The sequence below is a fragment of the Thamnophis sirtalis genome, unplaced genomic scaffold, assembly GCF_051295495.1.
Source record: "Thamnophis sirtalis isolate CommonGarterSnake01/CBP01778 unplaced genomic scaffold, rThaSir2_p1.2 scaffold_13, whole genome shotgun sequence".
In the NCBI taxonomy this organism is placed as follows: Eukaryota; Metazoa; Chordata; class Lepidosauria; order Squamata; family Natricidae; genus Thamnophis; species Thamnophis sirtalis.
The window spans coordinates 15,847,063-15,871,321 of record NW_028261393.1 but is presented as its reverse complement, the minus strand read 5'-3'; the positions used below and the strand labels follow the sequence as shown (position 1 = coordinate 15,871,321).

General features: G+C 45.6%; 1 long non-coding RNA gene across 4 annotated transcripts in view; it reads left to right on the top strand.

The window, feature by feature from the left end:
* LOC148043083 (uncharacterized) overlaps positions 1-22,232 on the top strand; it is a 60,798-nt gene extending 38,566 nt beyond the window's left edge. The window contains exons 1-3 of one of the 4 annotated variants that reach the window (XR_015698286.1): positions 10,529-10,665; positions 13,667-15,063; positions 21,598-22,232. This is a non-coding gene — a long non-coding RNA (uncharacterized LOC148043083). Of the gene's footprint in view, positions 1-10,528; positions 10,666-11,799; positions 11,989-13,623; positions 15,064-21,597 lie in introns of those variants that run through there. The other 3 variants (XR_015698287.1, XR_015698288.1, XR_015698285.1) reach the window with 3 other exon arrangements.
* The last annotated feature ends 2,027 nt before the right edge of the window (positions 22,233-24,259 follow it).

The window sequence follows — 24,259 nt, the reverse complement described above, 5'->3', positions numbered from 1 at the left end:
GGACAGAGGAGAGGCGAGTAAAGGAGAGGAAAGTAAGGGGAGAGTAAGGGAGGGAGGGGACAGGAGAATAGCAATAACAGTTAGACTTATATACCACTTCATAGGGCTTTCAGCCCTCTCTAAGTGGTTTACAGATTCAGCATATTGCCCCCAACAACAATCCGGGTCCTCATTTTACCCACCTCGTAAGGATGGAAGGCTGAGTCAACCCTGAGCCGGTGAGATTTGAACAGCCGAACTGCAGAACTGCAGTCAGCTGAAGTAGCCTGCAGCGCTGCATTTAACCACTGCGCCACCTCAGCTTTTAGGAGAAGAGGGGAGAGGAGAGGGGAGAGGAGAGGAAAAGCCTGAATGAGCTAGGTAGATGATATAAAATATAATGACAGCTAATTTTTCACATAATCCAACTATCTGTCTATAGAGGTTTTCTTTTCTTGGAGGGGGGAACTGTGGCTCTACCAAATGTTCAACCCTAGCAGTATTCCAGCAGAACCAAGCCTTCTGCTAAGACTGGACAGGGCTGCCTGCAGCGGTACAGCTCCATGTAGCCTTTGAACTAATTTTAAAACATCTTATATAAAGAACCATTTCAGATCTCTGGAGGAAGCTTGTTGTACCTACTTGCAGCCTGCTGTTCAGAGAAGAGGTTTTTGGAAAGAAGGAACAAATGCTGTCAGAATTGGGTAGCTTTTCTTATTTCAGCACCGGTAGGTGGACAGAGCCATTCTGCCCATTCCAATCCAGCTCAGAGGGCACCCAGAATTCCACTGTTCCCCAGCCGGAGATGGTCATTGTTTTGTCCCTCTGTCTCCATCGCTTTCGTCTCTTCACTCCACTTAATGACAAGACCAACCTGTCTGTTACCTCTTCCCTGGGACCCTTGATTATTTCTCCTGCAAATTGCTAACACCCCTACTCCCCCTCTGAAAACGGCACCTTAATAGATGTCCGTGAACATTTGAAGCTCCTCACAGCGCTTCAAAGAAGATAGCCCTTTGGTCACAAGTGGGAAAAAAAACGATCTAATTTTCTTCCCTCCTCCTCCTCCTCCTTCTGGGAAGACCCTTTCATCAAAGTGGTTTTGTCGGTGCAACATAGTAGCTAAAGATTCCAAGCTACAATTAAGGCTGTCTCCCGCGCATACCTTGCTTCTGCTATGAACTCAATTCTCCATGCCTCCCAGCATCCATGAGATGGGAAATGATTGTTCAAACTTATTTTACAAGGTTGTTATTAAGCGGACAACCGGATAAAGCATGATGGAAAAGGCTCTGAACATTTGAAAGTGTTATACAGATATGAAGCTTCATCCTTATTAGTGTTACTCAATGCCCTTAAGCGCTCAGACATGTGTGTGTGTGTGTGTGTGTGTGTGTGTGTGTGTGTGTGTGTGTGTGTGTGAATATTTTATTTCTTTTCCCTTTCCTCAGCATTTCCTGCTGGCTGTTTTGCTGCTCTTTAATTAATTGCCTCCTAGTCCCCTGCTTTTGCTCTGCCATGTGATTATTGTGTTTTATTCATTTTGATTACTGTTTAATTTATAGTATTGGATGTCAGCAGTTTATTATCAATGCTACAGATCTTCAGAAATCAAAGGGTAAGATATTGTTGTCGACCAAATAGGCAAAACAAGGAAGGCAGAGCGAGTTTGAAAAGTGACATTACGATGAATGGGTGCTGAATGTGATTTTTAAAAATAATTTATGAAAGTCTAACTCTTTTTTTTCCAAATAGTGATAGCATGAACCTATTATATACATATGTAATATGTTTTGGGTGCAAAATGGATCTCCTGATCATTTTTTCTATTCTAAATCTTGATTTCGTAGGCTAGCATAATCTTATACTGGGTTTTGGAACCTTGGCCATTTTAAGCTGTCTGGACTTCAACTCCCGGAATTCCCCATCCAGCATTCAATTCAATTTTGGGAATAAAAATCCACACCACTGTGGCCAAAGTTGAGATACATGGCTATAAACGAAGTGAGCATGGATAGGCCTGTGCAGATAATGTCCCGAGCATGTTGCATGAACCAGAATGCCAGGTTTAGCCATAATGTGATTTATTGATTGTGGGTGCCATGCTACATGAACATAGCAATTGTGCTTTACTGATTTAGATTTATGGGTTAGCATGTGGTTGCAATAGCAATAGCAGTTAGACGTATATACCGCTTCATAGGGCTTTCAGCCCTCTCTAAGCGGTTTACAGAGTCAGCATATTGCCCCCAACAACAATCCGGGTCCTCATTTTACCCACCTCGGAAGGATGGAAGGCTGCGTCAACCCTGAGCCGGTGAGATTTGAACAGCCGAAATGCAGTCAGCTGAAGTAGCCTGCAGTGCTGCATTTAACCACTGTGCCACCTCGGCTCTTTGCATGAGCCCAAGTGATAAGAACGCCATTGAACCGAAGGAAACCCTCCTATTGTACACATCTGGTCCATCCCTTTCAAATTTGGTGCCCTCCAGATGTTTGGAACCCATCTATCATCAATCCCTGGCCTGTGAACAATGTTGCAATCCAAGGGACCTGGAGAATATTACTTTGACTGCTGTCACCATGGATGCATGTCTATGCGACCTTTCAGTATACCTGAGTCCCATTACAATCAATGAAGCCAAGATGGAAACAAACAATCGACTCACCAAAGGATGTGATTTGAAAGAGCTTTATTCAGACCATGGAGCCAGAACGTCCTATACCTGTGATGGCAAACCTATGGCATGCATGCAGAGGTGGCACACAGAGCCCTCTCTGTGGGCACAGATGGCATCGCCAGCTGCTCTTCCGGGTTCCATCACGCACCTGCATGCCGGACATCTGGTCCAGCATGCATGCTCACTGGCCAGCTGTTTTCCTCTGGGTTCCAGTGCACACATACACACCGGTGCACATGCGTTTGCCAGAACCCAGAAGAGGGCGTCTATCTGGCTGTCCGGCACGCATGTGCCCAACGGAACCAGGAAGAGCAGCTGGCTGCTGCACACATGCGCACTGGACAGCTGCCCTCTTCTGGGTTCTGGTGCTCTGGCAGGCACACTCCAGTTTTGGCACTTGGTGCCAAAAAGGTTTGTTGTCCCTGTCCTATGTGTTCTTCTCAAAGAGGTCCAAGAGATTTTGGCTTGGCTTTATCCTCCAAAAGAAACAAGATCTTTTCTGAGCAGAGAAGGTGCAGCAGGAGAAAAGAAGCGATTGCAAGCTGTCCTCCAACTCTTTCCACTTCCCTGAAAAAACCCACCGACCTCCTTTAGCATCTAACACTCCTGACGCAGCCTAACCACAGCTCAGATGAGTTTATTGGTAAGTTCAACCCTTCTGTAATTGTCTGGTTCCAAAATTAAGAGAGCCTCTCAGGGCAAACACGGCAGGAGATCCACCATCATAATTTGGTTCCAGCGGGATGGCGTATTTGTTTTTTTTTTGGAGCAAAGGCAGAGAGTTAAGAAGACTCCCTTAACAATTAAAAAAGTACATACACTTTTGAATATTACAGCATATTACAGATTTCTGCAGCGGATTGAGAGAGCTGCAAAGCACCAAAGCTAATTATGTATAAAACTGTGCCGACTGAGCTACCGCCGGCCTCTTTGATGATTACTCGGTTCTATCTTGGCGTCTCCCAAATCTTCAGTGGCAAACAGAACTGGTTAATCTGAAATTTGATTCAACCCGGCGAGAGTGAACTAGTAGAGAAATGCATCTGCAGAAACAGCATGGAAGAGAAGCAGCAGCCCAAAAGGTGCCCCGGTGAAGTCAGAGTAGACTGGAAGCTTCAAGCTCTCTTCATTTTAAGTTTAAGCTCTCTACAAGAATCTGATCTACTAACAGTCCAAGCAAATTGGCAGTAGGTGGAATTCAAGGTAGGATGGACTTAGATCTCTTGTGGGCATGAAGAGACTCATGACTAGAATGATTCTGGCTCCCATGGATGGCAATGGCATCAAGTGGAGCTTGCTGCCAGCATGTTTTGGCCCAACGAGTATCAGGTGAGGCTAGGATTGCAATCAGGCACAATAAATCAGGAAGCAAGGCAGTTAAAATGACGACAGGTTTATTGCATGCTAACGGTGTCTACAAGAATCTGAACTACTACCGCTACTACTAAAGAATCTCAATTACTGAAAACAAATTGGTGGTAGATAGGAGTCAACAGAATTCAAGGTGGACTGGACTTAGATTTCTTGTGGGCATGAAGAGACTCATGACTGATGACGTGTTTCACCCCTCCCTCTCTTGGGCTCAGCCTGGTCATCTCCTAGTAAACTATTGAAAAAGGAATCAGAAAAGTGACATGACTGGTGGGATTCAGGCTACTAGAAGGAAGGCTGGTCATCATCCTAAAGAAGAAGTTTACTCCCATTAGGAGCTGAAGATACAATACAATGTGTTCTGTTGGCTACTGACTAGTAGCTATTGACAACCAAGCCAAGATACAACTAGTTCTCAACTAGCTGTATCTATCACAATTGAGACTAAAATTATGTTGCTAAGGAAGACGGTGTTTAAGTGAGTTGCACTGTCTTCTAGTCCAACCCTCTGCTCAGGCAGGAAAACCTATACCACTTCAGACCAATGCTTGTCCAATCTCTTCTTAAAAACTTCCAGTGTTGGAGCATTCGCAACTTCTGGAGGGAAGCTATTCCACTGATTAATTGTTCTAACTATCAGGAAATTTCTCCTTAGTTCTAGGTTGCTTCTCTCCTTGATGGGTTTCCATCCATTGCTCCTTGCCCTGCCTTCAGGTACTTTGGATAATAGGTTGACCCCCTCTTTTTTGTGGCAGCCCTGAGATATTGGAACCCTGTTATCATGTCGTCCCTGGTCCTTATTTTCATTAAACTAGACATACCCAGTTTCAGCAACCATTCTTCATACGTTTTAGCCTCCAGTCCCCTAATCACCTTTGTTGCTGTTCTCTGCACTCTTTGTAGAGTCTCAACATCTCTGGTTTAGTGTTTATTTACAACTGAATTCATATCTGGACAGAAATATCAAGGAGAGTCTAAGGCAAAAGGGGAGTTCCTCCTTCTCAACAATTTCTCCAACCCTATCACCTCCTTCCTTCTCCTTGCTGGATTTCTATATTATTTGTAGTGGGAAAACATATTTTGTGTGGTCTGTGTGGAATCCTCAGTTACCAAATAAATTCATAATAATAATAATAATAATAATAATAATAATAATAATAATAATAATAATAATAATAATACAGACATCACACTGGTTGAGAAAAACAAGGTTACAACCATAGACATCACAATACCAGGTGATAGCAGGGTCGCCGAGAAGGAACATGAAAAAAATCGTAAAATACCAGGACTTAAAAATTGAAATTCAACGACTATGGCACAAACCAGCAGTGGTAATTCCAGTGGTAATTGGCACACTGGGTGCTATTCCAAAAGCACTGGAATTACATTTAAAACAGTTAAAAATTGACAAAATCACCATCAGTCAAATGCAAAAAGCCGCACTGCTTGGATCTGCACGCATATTACGAAAATATGTTATGACGTCCTAGGCCCCTGGGTGGGGCCCGACTAGTAAGCAATGCCAAATCCGGCAAAACAACTGGCCGCTGTGATACAATTGTGTAATAATAATAATCATACTTTGTTAAATGCATATGCTCCCGACTCCCAGAGACCATGATTAAAACATTTTTTAAAAAAAACAAAGGACAAGCTTGCATATTAAACCTTGACTGATGATGCTGGTGAGGTAAGGTTCTTCAATCGGTTGTGTCCGACTTTTGGTAATTCTTTGGGCCAAGTTGAGTTTGCTTTGGCTGGTGGCAGCTTTGATTGTGTCCAGTCACTGTTCTTTGGTGACCTGGTTTCCTTTCACTAAGCCTTGATTGTTAGGAAGAAGACCCCATTCTGACAATGGAACAGATTGCATGAGAAATCGGTTGGACCTTTATGTCCTCCCTCTAAGAACAAACCCGTTCCATCCAGTTCCTTGTGACAAATGCCAGTCCTTGGGCTGCATTGCATGGTTTTAAGTCTGTCTAAAGTTGGATCCAAAGTGCCTATAGTCAAGGCTATGGTTTTCCCAGTTGCAATGGATGGCTGTGAAAGTTGGACCATAAGAAAGGCTGAGCGTCAAAGATTGGAGGCCTTTGAACTATGGTGCTGGAGAAGACTCCTGCGAGTCCCTTGGATTGCAAGGCAATCAAACCAATCAGTCCTAGAGGAGATCAACCCTGACTGCTCTTTAGAAGGCCAGATCCTGAAGATGACACTCAAATACTTTGGCCACCTAAATGAGAAGGAAGGAGTCACTGGAGAAGAGCCTCATGCTGGGAAAGACTGAGGGCAAAAGAAGAAAGGGACGACAGAGAATGAGGTGACTAGATGGGGTCACTGAAGCAGTTGCCATGAGCTTAAATGGACTCCAGAGGATGGTGGAGGACAGGAAGGCCTGGAGGAACATTGTCCATGGGGTTGTGATGGGTCGGACATGACTTCACAACTAACAAGAAAAAACCCGTTTCAATCCAGTTCCTTGTGACAAATGCCAGTCCTTGGGCTGCATTGCATGATTTTAAGCCAGTCTAAAGTTGGATCCAATTTCTTCTCTTGGGTTGGGTAAGCAAATCAATGATTAGGTCTCTTTCTTCCCCTTTCAGAAGTTCTTCCCCTTTCAGAAGTGTACCATGTAGGGGCAAGGCTTCTACTCCTGCCCCCAACCCCACTTTAGCCCATCTGTGCTGCTCTTCCCCCCAGTAGATGTTTCCCTGTTGTTTCAGCCTTTGGTCTCCAGGGTGCAATTCCATCCAGTGACTTTAGGGCTGATTGAAAAGAACTGTTTGAATCTGATGGGGAGGTGAGCAATTTCTAGGGTTCGTCATAAAGGGGGAAAAAACAGAAGCTTCTTGGGCTGGCAAGGTGAACAGAGATTAAGAGTCAGCATTTTAAATGAGTGCTTTTCTCTGGATCGAGTAAACATTGCTATTTTTAAAAGAAAAAAGAAAAGGGAATTCCCCTCCCCAATGATGGGGAGGTCTGCATCTAGGCCAGTGATTCTCAATAATAAACCAGGGAAATCAGATGGAAGGAAAACATTATGAATGTTTGTCTTCCTTTCCCCCTCCACTCCCAATTCAGTTTAAAACTATTTTTGAAAGGACCGGACATTGAGAAGGTAGCTTGCCCTTATTTCATCTTTGCGTAAAAAAGGGAAGCAGATCCATCAGTTACATTCAATATTCCTATTATTAACAGTTTTAAAAATTCTGATCAATTTATCTTACAACTAGCCTGTCTTCTGTAGTTCTAGGGCGGGGCCGGGGATATATATTTTTCTTCTTCTTTGATGTATGGATTTTGTTCTGCCTGAAATCTGGGAGCAAGGAAGGGTTAGGGATTGAATCCTGCCTTTTGAAATCCCCTAGAAAAGGTTTTCAGCCAGGAAGGAAGGAAGGAAGGAAGGAAGGACTGCTTTGTGTGGGACGGAGGGGAAGGGCTGGCACTTTCATCTTTTTTCTTTTGCTTTTGCCATCTCTGAATTCCTTTCCTCTGGAAGGGAAGAAGTGGATTTGGAACAAAGGAAGGGAATGTAAAATATGTTTGCATGCTCACACAATGCTTTTTGTTCACACTCTGCTTCCTTTTCAAGTCCCATGGTTGCCTCTATGCAACCTGCTAAGTTGCTTAGCTTTTCACCCTGGTCATTTATTTATCTTTTTGAGTTTTAGCGCATGACATGATCCCAGATTGTTCGGTTAGGGATCCCACCAGGTGTGGTGCAAAACCAGGAAATTGGCTTAATACAGTAATCAGGTTAAGCATGTGGGATGAACATGGGCTATCACTAAATATAGTCCTGTTCACAACAACAAGGATGGATCAGGTCAATGACAAGCTTACTTCCAGCCTCACTTGGCCTGCTGAGTGCCTGAGACATTTACCCCCAGGCAACTCTGGAATGCCATGAAATCCCAGATCCTTTATTGGTTTACAATTTGGTGTACTGTATGAAGCCATGCAATGGATTAATTCAGTTATTGGATAGACACAGTTTCCCTGGCGAAATGATGAAAGGGTATAGGTGGTTTTAGGTGGGGACTTAATGAGAACCATTTGTCTGGCCTTGAATCGCCACCAAAATCCTTTGGATGCAATTGAAGTCCCCAAGTGACACCCAGTCTGATTGTCTGAAGGATTAGGTGACAACCCTACCAGTGAGAACATTGTCTTGCTGGAATCCATGTTAGTAGAGTAGAGTAGAGTAGAGTAGAGTAGAGTAGAGTAGAGTATATAGAGTAGAGTAGAGTAGAGTAGAGTAGAATAGAATAGAATAGAATAGAATAGAATAGAATAGAATAGAATAGAATAGAATAGAATAGAATAGAATAGAATAGAATAGAATAGAATAGAAAATAGAGTAGAGTAAGGTAGAGAGGAGTGGAGTGGAGTGGAGTGGAGTGGAGTGAAGTAGAGTAGAGTAGAGTAGAGTAGAGTAGAACAGAACAGAACAGAACAGAACAGAACAGAATTCTTTATTGGCCAAGTGTGATAGGACACACAATGAATTTGTCTTTGGTGCATATGATATCAGTGTACATTAAAAAAAATCATTTTACCAGATCAAAAAATTCTGTCTAGCTCCTATGTAGCTATTTTATAAAATCCTTCCTTCCTTCCTTCCTTCCTTCCTTCCTTCCTTCCTTCCTTCCTTCCTTCCCATGAACAACCTTTTTATATTATTTATCATTTTCAGGAAGCCACTCTATGTATACTTCCCTGAGCCTAAGTCTGATTGAAAAGAATAAAAAAAAAAATTCTAATAGGTACAACCCTACATCTATTTGCTTGGAATGTGTCTCATGAAAGTCCCGGGAAATCATTGCTGAGAATAGATTCAAGCAGTTTGGGGTATTCTTCAGTATTCATTGTCTTCGGCTTCAGTTGTTCCAGTCACTTGTTATCACAACCAGGAGCAGTGTCGGATTTCCTGACCAGAGGTGCAATTCTTTGTAACCTTAAGTATAATCATGAATATACAGTGAAAAGAAACAAAAATATACCCAAGCAAATCTGAAAACAGGTCAGGAAATGAACAGGAAGGGGAGGGAAAAATATGCAGAAGAATTTATTTACTCGATGAATATTTCATAGGCATACCCTCTTCTTTATTTTATTTAAAAGAAAGATTTAGCTTTCCAGTCTAGTGTTTTGCTGTTGTTTTGTTCTGAGTTTTAAAAAGGGGAGGGATGGGGGAGAGGGGCAATTATACGTGATTAAAGGACCAAGGCCCAGGCAATAATCCTAAGAATAAGAATAATTCAGCTTGCAAACACCACCACAAAGAAAGATCAAAAAGAAGGGAGGCGTTTTTCTAATCCAAGCTAACGGAGTCGGTCTTGTTTTGATTTTGGTTTGAAAATTTCAGTGGTGTCCCGGCTGAGCGGTTGCTTCAAGGTTGTCCCGTTGACTTCAATGGGACTCCTCGACTAAGTCGTACGTCTCATCGATTTCAAGGAGCTGCAGTCCTCCGACCTGAGGTCTGAATTTGAATTCTAAGCCCTGATTCGAAGGCTTCCCGTTTTAAAACCAAATCTCAGAGACGTCGAGTTTGTCATTGAAACGGGCGAAGGCAGCCATCGCCTTCACTTCTCTCTTTCTCGTCTAATTCCCCCTCAGGCACAGTGGCCGCGTTCCCACGACGGGCTTTTAACCCTTTCGCCGGGTTAACCCATTTTCTACGTTCACCCGGGACAAATGAACCCAAGCCTCAACCCAACAAGAGCCAACAAAACGCGTTAAACTAGCCATTCGCGCACTCTCAAACAAACCACGGTTAATGGTCAATCCGACCTCGGATTATGGGCAAAGGCAGTCTTAGGGTTTTCTATCTGACCTGCCAGTGGATGTGTGAATCTAGTCAATTAGATCTAACCTTCGCTTTATAAATACACGCGTCAGCTTGCTTGGCCTCGTTTCGTTTTCCGTCGTTCTTCCTTGCCTTTCGCCAGTATCCGATTCTGCTCCTGTGGCCGCCCCCCCACTCATCCGGGACAGAACCGGCCCGGGGTTTGGGCTGGAAGAAATCCTAAAAGCTCGCTCAGAATCTTCTACATCGCTGCTTCCTAGATCCGGTTGATCCCAGATTTCTCCCCACCTCCCTTCCAGATCCCAATTGGCAGGCGGGACAAAACCGACCCTCCATGACTCCCAGGTGCGCTTATTCATTGAATGTTGTGTAGGTAGAAAACTTTAGATCACCTTAGGGAAGCTTCAGACAGTGGGGAGCGGGACCTCCCCCCCCCCGTCCGAAAAACAGAAGAAGGCCCCTGAAGCCTCGCGGCGGGCGAGGGGAGATTTCCTTCGCCCAAAGGGTTAATTTTTTTTCTATAGGGTAAAAGCAGCGCCTCTATGAATATTTATGGGAAGCCATCAAAGTCACATTTCCCGGGGGTGGGGTTGATATATAGCACAAGCGGGAGGCGAGAAAAAGTGAAGGGGGGGCCTGTGGATTTCTCTCCCTACCCCCCCACCCCTTCCCGGCTTGCACCTGAGCATCCCCGCCTTGCCCGAGTGGTTGTAGTTGTGTTGTGGGTTTGTTTGTTTTTTAAGGAAGGGAAAGAAAACCGTTCCTGCTTTTCAAACGTCCATTCGAAATCTTACTGCCGGTCAGCTGCCCTCATCTTTAAAGCGGGTTAGTTCCCCCCCTCTGTCTAATAACCCTTCTTACCACTGTAGGCAAGCCTGCATTGGGCGTTCTCACTCCCCCCTTTCCCCCCTTTGCCCCCCGTTGCTCCCTGCTACCTACAGCAGAAAAAGAGGAACAGGGAGAAGAAAAATCGAGGCGAATCGCTCGCTCCCCGAGCAAATATCCCTCCCCGGAGGTGAATCCCGACGTTTGAAACGCTCCCCAGTTGCATTTGGGGTTTGAAAGGCTCCCCTTTCCTCCGCGTCGCCGGGCACGTGCGGAATAATGCTTAACGTCCGGGGAGAGGGGTCCGGTTTGATTATTTATAGGCTCTATTTTTAAAAAAAAAAATCGAACCCCCCCCCGGTTGGAGGGACTCGGAGGTTGACCTTATGAATACCACGATTCAATTTTTTTTTAAAAAAAGGCAGAAAGCCAACATTTGTTAGGTATCAACGTGTGTATGTGTAAATGCAGAGACGTCTGTGTGTGTGCGTGCGCGCAGATGGAGAGAGGTTTTTTGTGTGTGTATGCTGTGGCAAGAGAGGCGTTAGTTTGTGTGAGAGAGACTTTGTGCGTCATTTAGGAATAAGTGTATAGAGATATTGTTTTGTGGGGAGGTTGTATAAGGCTTGGTTGTGTATACATGTGTGTGTGTCTGTGTGTGTGTGTAGCGCCTGTCTATCTATCTATCTATCTATCTATCTATCTATCTATCTATCTATCTATCTATCTATCTATCTAATGTCTATCTATCTCCATCTATATCCACCCACCCATCCATCTATCCAACTATCCATCTATCCATCTATCCATCTATCCATCTATCCATCTATCCATCTATCCATCTATCCATCTGTCTATCTATCCCTCTATCCATTTATCCATTCATCTATCCATTCATCTATCCATCCATCCGTCTATCTATCCATCTATCCATCTATCCATCCCTCCATCCCTCCGTCCGTCCGTCCATCCATCCATCCATCCATCCATCCATCCATCCATCCAGACGTGTGTTTGTGTTCTGTGAAGCCCCAAGTGCTCCCTGCTAACTTCCATCCCTTTTGCACGTTCACCTTTGACGCAGCGACCACCTATCGGGGGAGAAAACTGGTTTTTCTGGGGGGGAAAACGTGGAGGAGTCCCAACGACAGGGCCGCCTCCCTACCGCCGACTTTATTTCTGGGTTGCGGTTTCTCTTCTTTTTTCCTCCAGCTCCGACCGAAGGAGACCTTTCCCATATTCCGACCCAAGAGCCCCCCCCCCCCCCGGGACTCCAAAATTCATCTTAAAGGCCTCGGATTTCCTCGGTCAGTTGACCCCGAGGTAAGTCGGCCTTGGGATTTACGGGGAGGCGCCTGGATTCCTTTCTTAGGATCAGGGTTCTGAGGAGCGCGGCTGGTTGCGCCGTGGTTGGAGCGCAGCAGCCTCGGGCCTGCTTCCCGGAGTAAGCGATTCTCTCGGGCCTGGCTGCCCAGATGCTTTCGAGCGGCCTTTTCCAAGACTTCTCTAGGGCTGTTTTCTCAATAGGAGTCGTTCCTCTACCCCACTTTCTCTTCCCTCTCCTTTCAAATGCCCGAGGTGGAGGGAGATCAAAACGCGGACCTTCTTCCTCGACTGGGCCCCAATTTGCAGCTAAGGCCAAGGGCTTTCCCCCGCCTCGCCCCTCTTCCCCTCGGGCACTGGCTACCAGGTTTAGACCTAGACTTGTCCTGTGGGTAGGGAAAAAGACCGTCCCTGGAGCGAAGGTTGGGCGCGAAGGTTGCCCAGCTGGAGCGGAATCCCGGACGGCCAGGACCACGGACAGCGTTTCCTAACAGTTACACGCCCTGTTTTAAATACCCCTCCCCTTCCCCGTCCAATGCGCATCTTTAGGGGATGCTGGCGGAAGGATGAATAAGGGTTCTCGATCCCTTCCTCGTCCTAAATGACACCCGAACGAAACAGTTTCGGGAAGAAACAGCTCGCTCCTTCCTCTCCTCGGCCTCCATAATCCTGACCCGTTTAGCTACCAGCCTTTTTCTATGCTTCCCTCGAGTTCGCGATACTCTCCCGGACTACTAATAATGGACTCACACATACATCCCTACCCTGGATATATAAAAACACACGCGGGCGCAGCAGAGAGAAAGCGCACGAAGGACATTTTTGTAAGATAACAATGGGAGCCTAAATTGTTGCCAACCTCCGCGCCTCCCTCGGAGAACGTGTGAGTGCGGGTAGGGTAGATATACCACACATTGTCAAAAGTGTTGGTTAACGGCGGGCAGGATTCTATAGGGCTAAAAAAATCAGGGCTAAACAAATTTGAATAAAATATATTCTTCGTCTGAAAAGGTGCTACTCCAGTCCTTTGGATGTGGGACTGCCCTCGGTTAACGCGCTTCCGCCGACAACGTCCACAGAAAGGGGCAAAAGGAAAAAAAAAAGGAAGGAAAAGATGGGAGGGCGCTTCTGACGCAGAGGAGAAAAACGCGTTTCATGCCGTATAGATTTTTTTAAAAAACACACGAGAATCGATATAGAGTCGCTGGATTCTTGAAGCTTGCCCTGCAGAGATGATCTAACTTTATTTACCGCCTCGGTATTTTCTGGGGGTATTAAATAAAGAGAAACCCACCTCCTCTGGGACATTGGCTCCTCCCTCTTTCCCCCAAATAAAATAGCACATTTCCTCCCCCATCTTGGACACCCCCCCCCTCCCTGCGCCTCTTATTCTACCTTCCCCTTCTCTATCTCCCGAAGAGGCTTCCTTCCGTTCTCATCCCACAACACTATCCCCATCCCGCGTCGCCCCCCCTCCCCCCAATACTCCTCGTTTTCTGCTGGGCCGGGTCTCTCGGGTCTCCGTAATCTCAGGCAGCTGAGACCCTTCCCCTAATCCTGCTTTCAGCATCATTTGGGTTGATTCTGGGGGTGGGGGAAGAGGAGGGGGAGCGGGAGGGAAGGAGGGGTGGAGGGAGGCAGAGTGTAAATTGTACATCACAAGGCATTTTGCGCACAGTCCGCAGATGCTGCCGGCGGGGTGCGCAGAAAAGAGAGCTAACGCCGGGGATGAGGATACCCAGGGAAGCTTCTCGTTTTGTTGACGGCAAGAGAGAAAGAGAGAAAGAGAGAGGTCTCCCCCCCCCTGCCTTCCAGGCACTGCTTCCCCCTCCCCCGCAATCCGGTGAAGAAGAGGAGGTAATTTCGCCCCTCATATAGCTACGCATCGATCCGTCGCTTATTTATTTGTTGATGGGCTCGGTTCGAAAAAAAGAGAAGAAAGAGAAAGAAAGAGAAAGAAAGAGAAAGAAAGAAAGAAAGAAAGAAAGAAAGAAAGAAAGAAAGAAAGAAAGAAAGAAAGAAAGAAAGAAAGAAAGAAGCGCCCTACTTCCCAGCTTGTTCAATTGCTCCAACCAAGCCACAGGGATAAAAAAAAAATCCATCTTCGATTTGGTTGTGATGTTGCAGTGGTTTGGGCGACCAGAAAATCTACGTCGGAGGAGAGCGCTTGAGGACATGCGAAAGCCGAGCGAAGAGCCTCCCCTCTCCTCCCCCTTCCCCCCCCCGGTTCGGGATAGTTGAATCCAAGCCCTACCGTAGAAGCAAATTGGGAGCTGAGAAAAGAGAGAAGCGGCGCGGAGGGCGAAGCAGCGGATCCCCCATTCACCTCAACTTCGGCAGCTGAGGTGGGAGAGCCTCTCCGCGTGGGGGGAAGAGGGGGGGGAGAGAGAGACTGAATGCAGAATTCGCGAAGACCGGGAGAGCAACGGACAATTAAAGAGGGGAGCGGGGGGACCGCAGCAGCGGCGGCAGCTTTGGAAGGAGACAAGGCAGCTTCCTGCAGGCTAAGAGCCAGCCTCCCCTCCCTGCCTCCCCCAGCGAATCCTCTCCGCACCCCGTTTTCTGCGAAGTCTGAAGCGAGAGGCGAGGATGCAGCCCAGCGACTTTCTTCCACAGAGGGAGAGAGGGAGAGCAGAACAGAGCAGAGCCCAAGCAACTCCACCCAGCAACTCCTCGACGAGATCCAGAGACGCGGAGAAGCCCACCCTGGCCTGGCTTGGCGCAGCCTTTGGGCCCTTCTTGTTTCGCTCTTCTTCATCCTCCACCCTCCTCCTCCTCCACTTCCCGCGTGTTTTCTTCTTGCCCCCCCCACTCCTGCGCTTGGCTTAAGCCCTTCGTGTTCACAGCGGACCTTGATTTAATTTCGATACAATTAAGGCACGCGGTGAATGCCAAGAGAGAAGCCACGTCCAGCCTCCCTTCGCTCGCTTCCTCCAAAGGTGCGGTGCGGCCCAACGCCACGGAAGGAAGGAAGGAAGGAAGAGGTCGGGCCGCCGCGGATCTTCCTCGGGCGGCATCCAGTCCGGGATCCAGAGGATCAAAGGCAGATGTGCTCGAGTGCTTTTTAAAAGAAAGGTAAACCTCCTGGCTGGTAAGGGTACGAGTGGGTATTAACATTCCTGGTTTTATTTGGCTTTAATTAACCGTCAGCTACGTGCATATGAGAGAGAGAGAGAGAGAGAGGGAGAGAGAGTATGTGTGTGTGTGTGTGAGAGAGAGAGAGATGGTGTGTGCGCGAGCGCGTGTGCGCGAGCGAGCGACAGCGCGTGCAATAAATACTGTTTCAACCCCTGGTTTAGAAGCTTTGGGTCTTATCTAAATGTAACAGGCAGGAGAAACCTCGGTGGAGGGTGTATGTATATATTAAATGGTGCTGGTGGAGATTAAGACGATTCAACAGCTTTACAACGCGGTGCTAAGAGACTCCGAAGAAAGGGTGTGGAGGGGGAATTAGCTGCGTCTGCCTGGCCGTTTGTCAGAACCCTTTTCGCTAGAGTTGGGAGAACAGGGGTAGTTGAGTACGTGTTAAGTGTAAATCCTGTAAACCCGGCAATGAAGGGGTGTGGAGTGCAGGCAGCCCTGGTAAATGTGTGACAGTTGTGGGTGAGTGCGTGTATGCTCGTATGCGTATTGTCCTGCGCATCTTTAAAAGGGGGGTGGAGAAGTGAGCGGTGGCTTTGTAGATCCCGTTGGAAGGGGGAAGGGAGGGGAAGGGCAAAGAGAGGGGGGTGGCAAATGCTGCAGTGGGAAGGTTAGCCCGCACGTCCCCGTCCCCGTCCCTCCCCCCTTCCCCGACCCCCCCCCCTGTTAATCCTGTATCAGCTTTCCCAATTTCGACTGTCCAAAATTATTTGATCAGAACGATTAGACTGGAATCTAAGTCAAAGTGATGTCCAATTCGTTTTGTGGGCCTTCTCGGTGACTGAACCTGCATTGCATTATTTTGCGCAAGGTTGGGAAAGGGCTCAGTTTCCCCCTTAAATATTTCCCTTTGGTGAGAGGAGCTTTAAGGGAAAACGTCTTTAGCCAGCGTCTAAAATTCACATCTCACGTCTGAAAATAAATATGCAAAATAAAACGAGAGGCCAGAATTGCCCCCTTCCCTTTTGTATCTTCCAAGATCTGAAGAGTAGGAGAAACAGGGGGAGGTCTCTGCATCTTATTCACTGGGCTCAAAAGAAAAGACTTTGGCCCAAATCTTTCCAGCTTGGTCTATTTTCACCCTGTCTCTGTTTATCCAACAGCTTTAACCTGGTTAAAATTTTCCCATCACAGTGGAGCACCACAATAAGCAAGTGGTCTTGGGGTTCACACCACACCTTAACACACACACACACACACACACACACACACACACACACACACACACACACACACAGGGAGAGGCTAACTTTAGCATTTTGTGCTAATGCGGCTGCAGGACTTCCAGCCGATTTTGTTCCGCGTGTTGCAAGCACTACCTGCTCGCCCCCTTCCTTCATGAATAGCCTAACCCTAGATCGGCTCCTAGCCCTTCCGATGAGTTCCGATGAGTCTTAAGACGTCAGAAATCTACAAACACTAGACCAGGCGATGTGGATGATAGAAGCTGTAGTCTAATACATATTGGAAGGCAAAATTGTCCCTTCTGTGTAGTAGAGGAAGCGCTCTCGCCGAGAGATCGAGGGACTCGGGAGGGTTTCAGGACCACGGAGAGCTCCTTTGGGGGGGGGATGCTTTGCTGGATCGCAACGCCGCAGGTTGTTTTACCCTCCCTCGGATGGAAATGGATGGGATGGATTAAAATCCGCGATCGCGGAGGGTGAAGTGATGGGGACGTCTGGCTCTTAGCGAAATAATTGGTGCAGTCTCTCGCCTGGTACAAGGTTCTTGGGCACGCGGAAAGCAAGGGGAGAAACCCCAAACCTTCCCCCGCAAAGCCTGTGGCAAGAGAGAAGGAAAGGCCCGTATGCGCAGCGTCTTGGGACGGTGTGAGTAAAACAGAGCTGCTTTCTGCTTGGCCCCTTACAGCTCTGTGCCCTGTTTTTACGACGCGAGGCCAGGAACTAGGGCTGTCGCTGTCCCTCGCCCTCCCCCCTTCCCCTCCCCGCTGTGCCCATCTCTTGGGCTGCTTTCTGCAGGAAGGGGGAGGAGCCGACATCCCACTTCCCCCCCCCCACCCCCGCGGTCTTCGCCATCTGCCTCGGCGACCTTTCGCCTTCTCAAGGACAGAAGGCTGGAGGAGCGGGGGAGACAGCAGGGAAAATAGAATTTTTGGTGGGTAGGAGGAGGAGCAGGGCGAGGAGAAGTAGAGAAGGAGGGAGGAAGGCAGACGCTCGGATCTGGGCCTCCAGATTTAATCGGGATGCTAAAGCATTCTGCAGACAGCCTGGCCTATTTTTCTCCCCCCCCCCCTCATTTTGCAGCCCTTCTAAGCACTGGCCACAACTAAGCTAAGGCAGACTTTTTTTCTCTACCTGTGTGTGTGTGTCTGTGTCTGTGTGTGCGCATGCTCGCTAGTGCTTGTGCTGTCTTAATATTCAGCACTGGGGATCCCACTTGCAACCATCAGAGCTGGGGGGTTTTCATTGGCCTGGTGTGCAAAGCCATAGATGGTACTCAGCAGGGCTTACTCCCAAGTAGCTGTGTATAAGATTGCAGCTTTAGGGACTCTGGATGGAGTTTAGCCAGGCTTCCTATTTCTCTTCTCCCTCACCCCCACCCGGTTCTTGACACAGATGTATAGAAGAAACCTGCCTAGGAGAGATATTCAGGGTTTTTGTTTTTGTTTTTTTTAAAAAACACCAAATATTTTTCTGGCTTGAAGGATGCACACACAGAAGGATGTGGCATATGCACACTAGGTCAGCCCTACAGCATAGCACCACCGCCACCTCCCAAGCAGAGCATAGGAGGGAAACTCAGCATAGCGCCATCTTAAATAGCTCTTTCTTTAAACCTTCATCGCTCTCCCTCCTGATGTCATTGTGCGCATTTTAAATATTTAAAACTTGGAGCATCTCTGTCAACCGATTTGAGGCGTGACAGAAGAAAAGCCCTGTTAGTAGTATTTCATGAGTCTTATATTGATGTTTTATTTTTTTTTATTTTTTTTAAGACAGATCCTACAGCAGAGCGACCTAAAGGGGATTTATTACATTGTGGAACTATTCCACTGGCAGTAATAGCTTTAGGAATAGGAATCATCCAATCTGCTTTTACAATTTATAATCGAGAAAGTCTTATCTATCAAACCAAGGCAAAGTTCTCGCTCCTTGTGCCCTGTTTATAATTTGTATTATACCCCCTTAACAAAAAGTAGGAACAGAATTATAGTCTCTGCATATTTATTTGGAAATAAGACCCATTTAACTCGGGCAGGGTCCATACACTTAAAGCATGGTTTTTGTGACATTGGGTTCCACATTTTGCTGAACACAACATCAATGGTTTGTTTCACATAACATAACGCACAGGCAGAGCACACACGTCAACATGCTGCGCGAACAAGGGGATTGTGAGAAAATACGCGGCACCTGAGTTTTCAAAGCAGATCAGGGTTTAGGGATTCTAATTAGCGTGTTGATTATCCATAAGGCATTAACTTTGCATCTTAATCTTCCAGAAATTAAAAGACAGCTGCATCTCTCTGATTTGATAGCTCAAAGAGCAGCCATGTCTGTGCTGTCACCATAGACTGGGTGGTGTAGAATTTTCTATGAAATCCAGAGTGCTTTCTGAATTCATAACCTTGTAAGGCTTTCCAGAAGTCCTTTGCAAATGAGGGGGTTTGAGTCATCTTTCAAAGATATGATTGTCCCTGTTCATACACAACCCACACAGATCCAAAAAGGAGAAATAGAAAAAGGAAGGAGGGGGGGTGTTGACTTCGGAAGCCCTTTTTTCCTTTGCATTCCCCCCCCCTCCCTTTTCTTCCACAGATGGATCTTGGCCTCCAAAAGAGTCACTTTTGAAAGAAAATGCCACGGACAAGATGTGGGTTTTTGATGCTGCTTGTTTTTGAGGTGCCTGCTCATTGGGGATCTTTTCAGAATTGCTTGCTGAGTCTAAAGGGGGACATATTTTATGCCACTGCTGGGGGGGGGGAAATCAGTCAATTAAGCCATTGTAGCATGCATCAAATTATCCGCATGACTGGAGATGGAGTAACCATCCTGATAGGCTTTCTAAAGAGAGGGCTGCAGCCCTACCCATATTCAATCTATGCAGATCTACAGTACGCGAAGGGTAATCCTCAGTGGGTTTTATGGGGGTGTTTTTTTTCCAGAGTGGGGAAAAAAAGAAAAGAAAAAACAAAGGTCATTGTACTGCCTGCTCTTCATTAAATTTGTAGCTGCAATCTCAAGTCAGGGATGCAATTTAGCAGAATTGTGGGTTCCCAAATGCAGTGGAAGGGGGGTGGCTCACCACAATATAGACCAAGTAAAAAAGATGCATGTTTTATCCCTTATACTCCTCCCCCTCCCCCAGTTAGACTGCAGTGTTCAGAATCAAAAATGACTCAATTGCACCACTGGTTCTCCAAGGACAGTTCTCCTTTCAGGAGGAGGTTAGCCCAAAAGCCTATTGCTAATATTTTTATAGTAGAAAGGACGCGGTGGCTCAGTGGTGAAAAGGCTGAGCTTGTCGATCAGAAAGCTCGGCAATTTGGCAGTTTGAATCACTAGTGCTGCGTAATGGAGTGAGCTCCCGTCGCTTGTCCCAGCTTCTGCCAACTTAGCAGTTCGAAAGTATGTAAAAATGCAAGTAGAAAAATAGGAACCACCTTTGGTGGGAAGGTAACAGTGTTCTATGCGCCTTCGGCATTTAGTCCTGCCGGCCACATGACCACAGAGACGTCTTCGGACAGTGCTAGCTCTTCGGCTTTGAAACGGAGATGAGTACCGCCCCCTAGAGTCAGGAACAAGTGGTACATACATGTGAGGGGAACCTTTACCTAATATTTTTTATCTCATGCATGTGTGCCATAAAGGACCAGGCTCTTTTTCCATAAATAAGGTTTTGAACTATGTGTCCTTCTGCCAGCATGGCGTGCATCTGGGAAGGTCTTTTGCTAGTAACCAGAACTGCTAATTCAGAACTGATGGATTTAGGTCAATCAATCTGCTATGGGTTCCATCCCTGCCTATTATTATTCAATCTGAATAATAAGGATCCCAGGGATGAAAAACAATCTCATAAATTTAAAACCCATCCACTCACCACCCACCCACCCACCCAATTTCTCATCTAACTTCTTGAGAGGTTGGCAAATTCATCCAAGGACCTCACGAGATAACAAGGCTAAAAATGCATGAAAATGTGTGAAAACTGGGCCATTTTTAATTATTTTTTTAAAAAAATAATTGTTTGAGGACTTTGTGTACACCGTTTCGGGCATGCAATAATAGATGTGCTGGCATTTGCAGGCATTCTGCCAGTTCCTAATTTAGCCTGACAGATAGTAAATGGCTCAGAAATGAAGCATCGCACCCACTGCCTCCCTTAAAGTAGATTTCTCTAGAGGTAAAAGAGAATCTGTATTTTTATGCCCCGTTGTTAATTCTCTGCTCTTAGGAAGGTGGCAAAGTCAAGGGGAAAGCCCAGTGTTCTTCGCCACATCCCGATGCTGAATTTTCTTTCTGATGTGCTTCATATATTTAGCCATGTCAAGTGTATACCGCTATCACCTGCGCTAATATAGTCCATTATAGAATGGTGCTGAATGTATTATGCAAGGCATAATAAATGAATTCAGTCGGAAGGGATTAAAAACCAGAACCATTGGGCCTTTCTTGCTGACGAAACCAGAGAACCTAACCATACAAGAACACATTAATGGTCCATTATTGAAACAATGCTTTTAAGCATGCGTAGCATCTTGGTTAATGCAATCCAGGGGCTGCATTCTTTCAGGTTTTCGTATACTCTAGATAAGTCCATCTATGCCTTTACATTCTCGAGCCAAGAATACAAACAGATTAACAGAGTTGGAAGGCCCTTATAGGTCATCTAGTCCAACACACACCCCCACTCAAGCAGGAGATCCTACACGATTTCTGACAAATGGCAGTACAATTTCTTCTTGAAAGTCTCAAGTGGTGAGGCTCCCACAACTTACGAAGGCAACTTCTGTTCCAATGGTTGATTGTTCTCACTGTCAGAAAGTTCCTCCTTATATCCAGGTTGAATCTCTCCTTGTTCAGTTTCCATCCATTATTCCTTGTCTGGCCTTCAGGTGCTTTGGAAAACATCTTGATCCCTTCCTCTCTGTGGCAGCCCCTCAAATGTTGGAAGACTACTATCATGTCTCCCCTGGTTCTTCTCTTCACTAGGTTAGCCGTGCCCAATTCCTGTAACCGTTCTTCAAATGTTTTAGTCTCCAGTCCCCTAATCATCCTGGTTGCTCTTCTCTGCACTTTCTCGAGAGTCTCAATAAATTTTATATAAATTTTATAAAGGCATTGGTAATTTCAAACTGCAGAACTGACCATGTGACTCCAGCAAGAAAGCTATGATATTGACTAGCCCTGGGCTCCTAAACCAATTTTTATTAAAAAAAAAACAAAATATGATCTTATGATTGCAACCCCTCTGCTATTAATTTATTTTTGTGCCTCCTGTTATTAGGTCAAAGAACAGCTGACTTGGGACAGCACACAGAAAGGTATTCCTGTCTTTTATTTTAAGCCTAAAAACAGTTTTGGTTTTAATTAGTGTAGCGACCAAGGAAAAATGGAGGAGCGGGAGGGAAGGGTCTTGTTAGAATGTATCTTCAAAGATCTGTCCAATTTGTCTCTTTTATCCAATTCTCATTAGAACTACAGACTTTTGAGGGGTGGGAAACAGAATGCCAGTATTTTCTCTCTTCCTACGTAGTTGTGTGATAAGAATTGGAATAAGAATGACATAAGTCTAAACTCCTGTCTTTCAGGGCTAACTTCTTTGGTCAAATTTGGACTGTTTTGAAATTTAAAAATGTAAACAAAATAATTTGGCATTAAAGATATAGGATTAAATTTAGTATTTAATCCTATATCTTTTGAATCAGTGGGACTGAGATCATAACTTCTGGTAACACTCCTATTAGAGTAGTCCTCCACTTAAAGATAAGATCATAAGATACAACTAAGTGTTGTCTTATGATTCTTGATGAATGTATTTTATTTTATTTTTCTTTATGTATAGGGAGAACATATGCACCAAAGACAAATTCCTTGTGTGTCCAATTGTACTTGGCCAATAAAGAATTCTATTCTATTCTATTCTATTCTATTCTATTCTATTCTATTCTATTCTATTCTTCTTTATGTACACTGAGAGCAATCTGCACCAAAGACAAATTCCTTGTGCGTCCAATCATACTTGGCCAATAAAGATTTCTATTATATCCTATCCTATCCTATCCTCTATTCTATTCTATTCTATTCTACTCTACTCTATTCTAACAGTTCAATTACTAACCATTTGAAGTTACAACAGAACGAAAGAAGTGTGAAAATTGTTCACACTTAATGACTGTTGCAGCATCCCTCTGGTCACGCGATCAAAATTCAGATGCCTGTCAACTGACTCATACAGTTGCAGTGTCCAGAGTGTGTGTCATGTGATCCCTTTTTGTGGTCTTCTGACCAGCAAAATCAAAGGGGAAGCCAGGTTCACTTAACAACCATGTTAGTAACTTAGCAACTGCAGTGATTCGCTTAACAACTATAGCAAGAAAGATTCTAAAATGGGACAAAGCTTACTTAACAAATGTCCTCCTCAGCAATAGACATTTAGGGCTCAATTGTGGTCATAAATCAAGGACTTCCATTGTTAGATATTCCCTGGATGGATGAAAATACGAATATTGTTGGATTTCTCTTGAATTTCCGTTAATGTTCCTTGGGTTTGTAAAAAGGTGTCTTAGGAAGAAAACTTAGGAAGGAAGGAAGCCAAAACTAAGGCTGGTTTTTGAGTAGACACCAGAACTGTCATTATTGCAATGAAGGTGAAAACAAGACCAGAGATAGTCAAGTTCCTTAGTCAGTTCTCTGCTTTCCACACAAACATCTGAAAATGGACAGCCAGACAAAGGAAACGTAGGTATGAATAATTAAAACAGCACTCTAAACATCTACCATGCTTTTTAGCTCTCACAGCTAATCTAGAAGAGGGGAAACAGAAGCTTACGAAAGAAATGCCATGGAGATCTGACCTGGGTGGCAGCAGAGAGGGCTCTGCATTCCACCTCTGGCACGCATGTCATAGGTTTGCCATCCCGGGCTTAGCTAATGGCAAAATGCCTTGGAAAAACAGGTTGGAGTCCACTCTGCTCAAGGAAAACAGCGCAGGGCAATCACCGGGCGCAATCTGTCTCCTCTTTCAGTGGCCAGGAAAAACAGGCATGGTCACCAACTCAGTTCATGTCCTGTCAAGTCATATCAGAGGCTGCACACAATGAGATGCAACTTCTTTAGCAATTTGATAGTGGAAACAGTCATCTCTCTTTGGGAATGTTTGAGCCGTGCCCGAAGAGCCATACGGCCAGGGACACTTTAATTTTATTTTTTTGCTTTGAACAAGGAGTTGAGCTCATGGGGCCCTAATCTTACCTTTTGAGGAGTTGAGCTTACCTTCAAGAGTAGGTAATCTTACCTTACCTTACCTATAAGAGCCAAGGTGGCGCAGTGGTTAAATGCAGCACTGCAGGCTACTGCTAGATCAGCAGGTCAGCGGTTCAAATCTCACCGGCTCAGGGTTGACTCAGCCTTCCATCCTTCCGAGGTGGGTAAAATGAGGACCCAGATTGTTGGGGGCAATATGCTGACTCTCTGTAAAACCGCTTAGAGAGGCCTGAAAGGCCTATGAAGCGGTATATAAGTCTACTGCTATTGCTATATTGCTATTACCTTCCAATTTGATGATTCTGAAGGGGAGAAAGAGCTGCTTGAAAAAGTTTTTTTTAAAGAGACAGACAGACAGACAGACAGACAGACAGACAGACAAGCAAACCTAAAAGGCATCCAGAGTAAAGGAAAGAAGTTCCAGCTTGTGCTGTGTGTTCTTGACAGCCACAGTGAAGGTAGAAAGACATGGGATTCAGATGTCGGCTCAATGCTTGTAGCATGCAATGTTTGAAAACCACAGATCATCACTAAAGGCAGGCAACCTGCCCTTTTATGCCCCACGACCACTTTGGTGGCGGCTGTGTTTGTAAAAATGCCCAAAATGCCCACCTGTCACTAGGTGTAAGCATAGAATCATAAATGGAAGGGACTTTGGACGTCTTCCAGTCCAACCTCCTGGC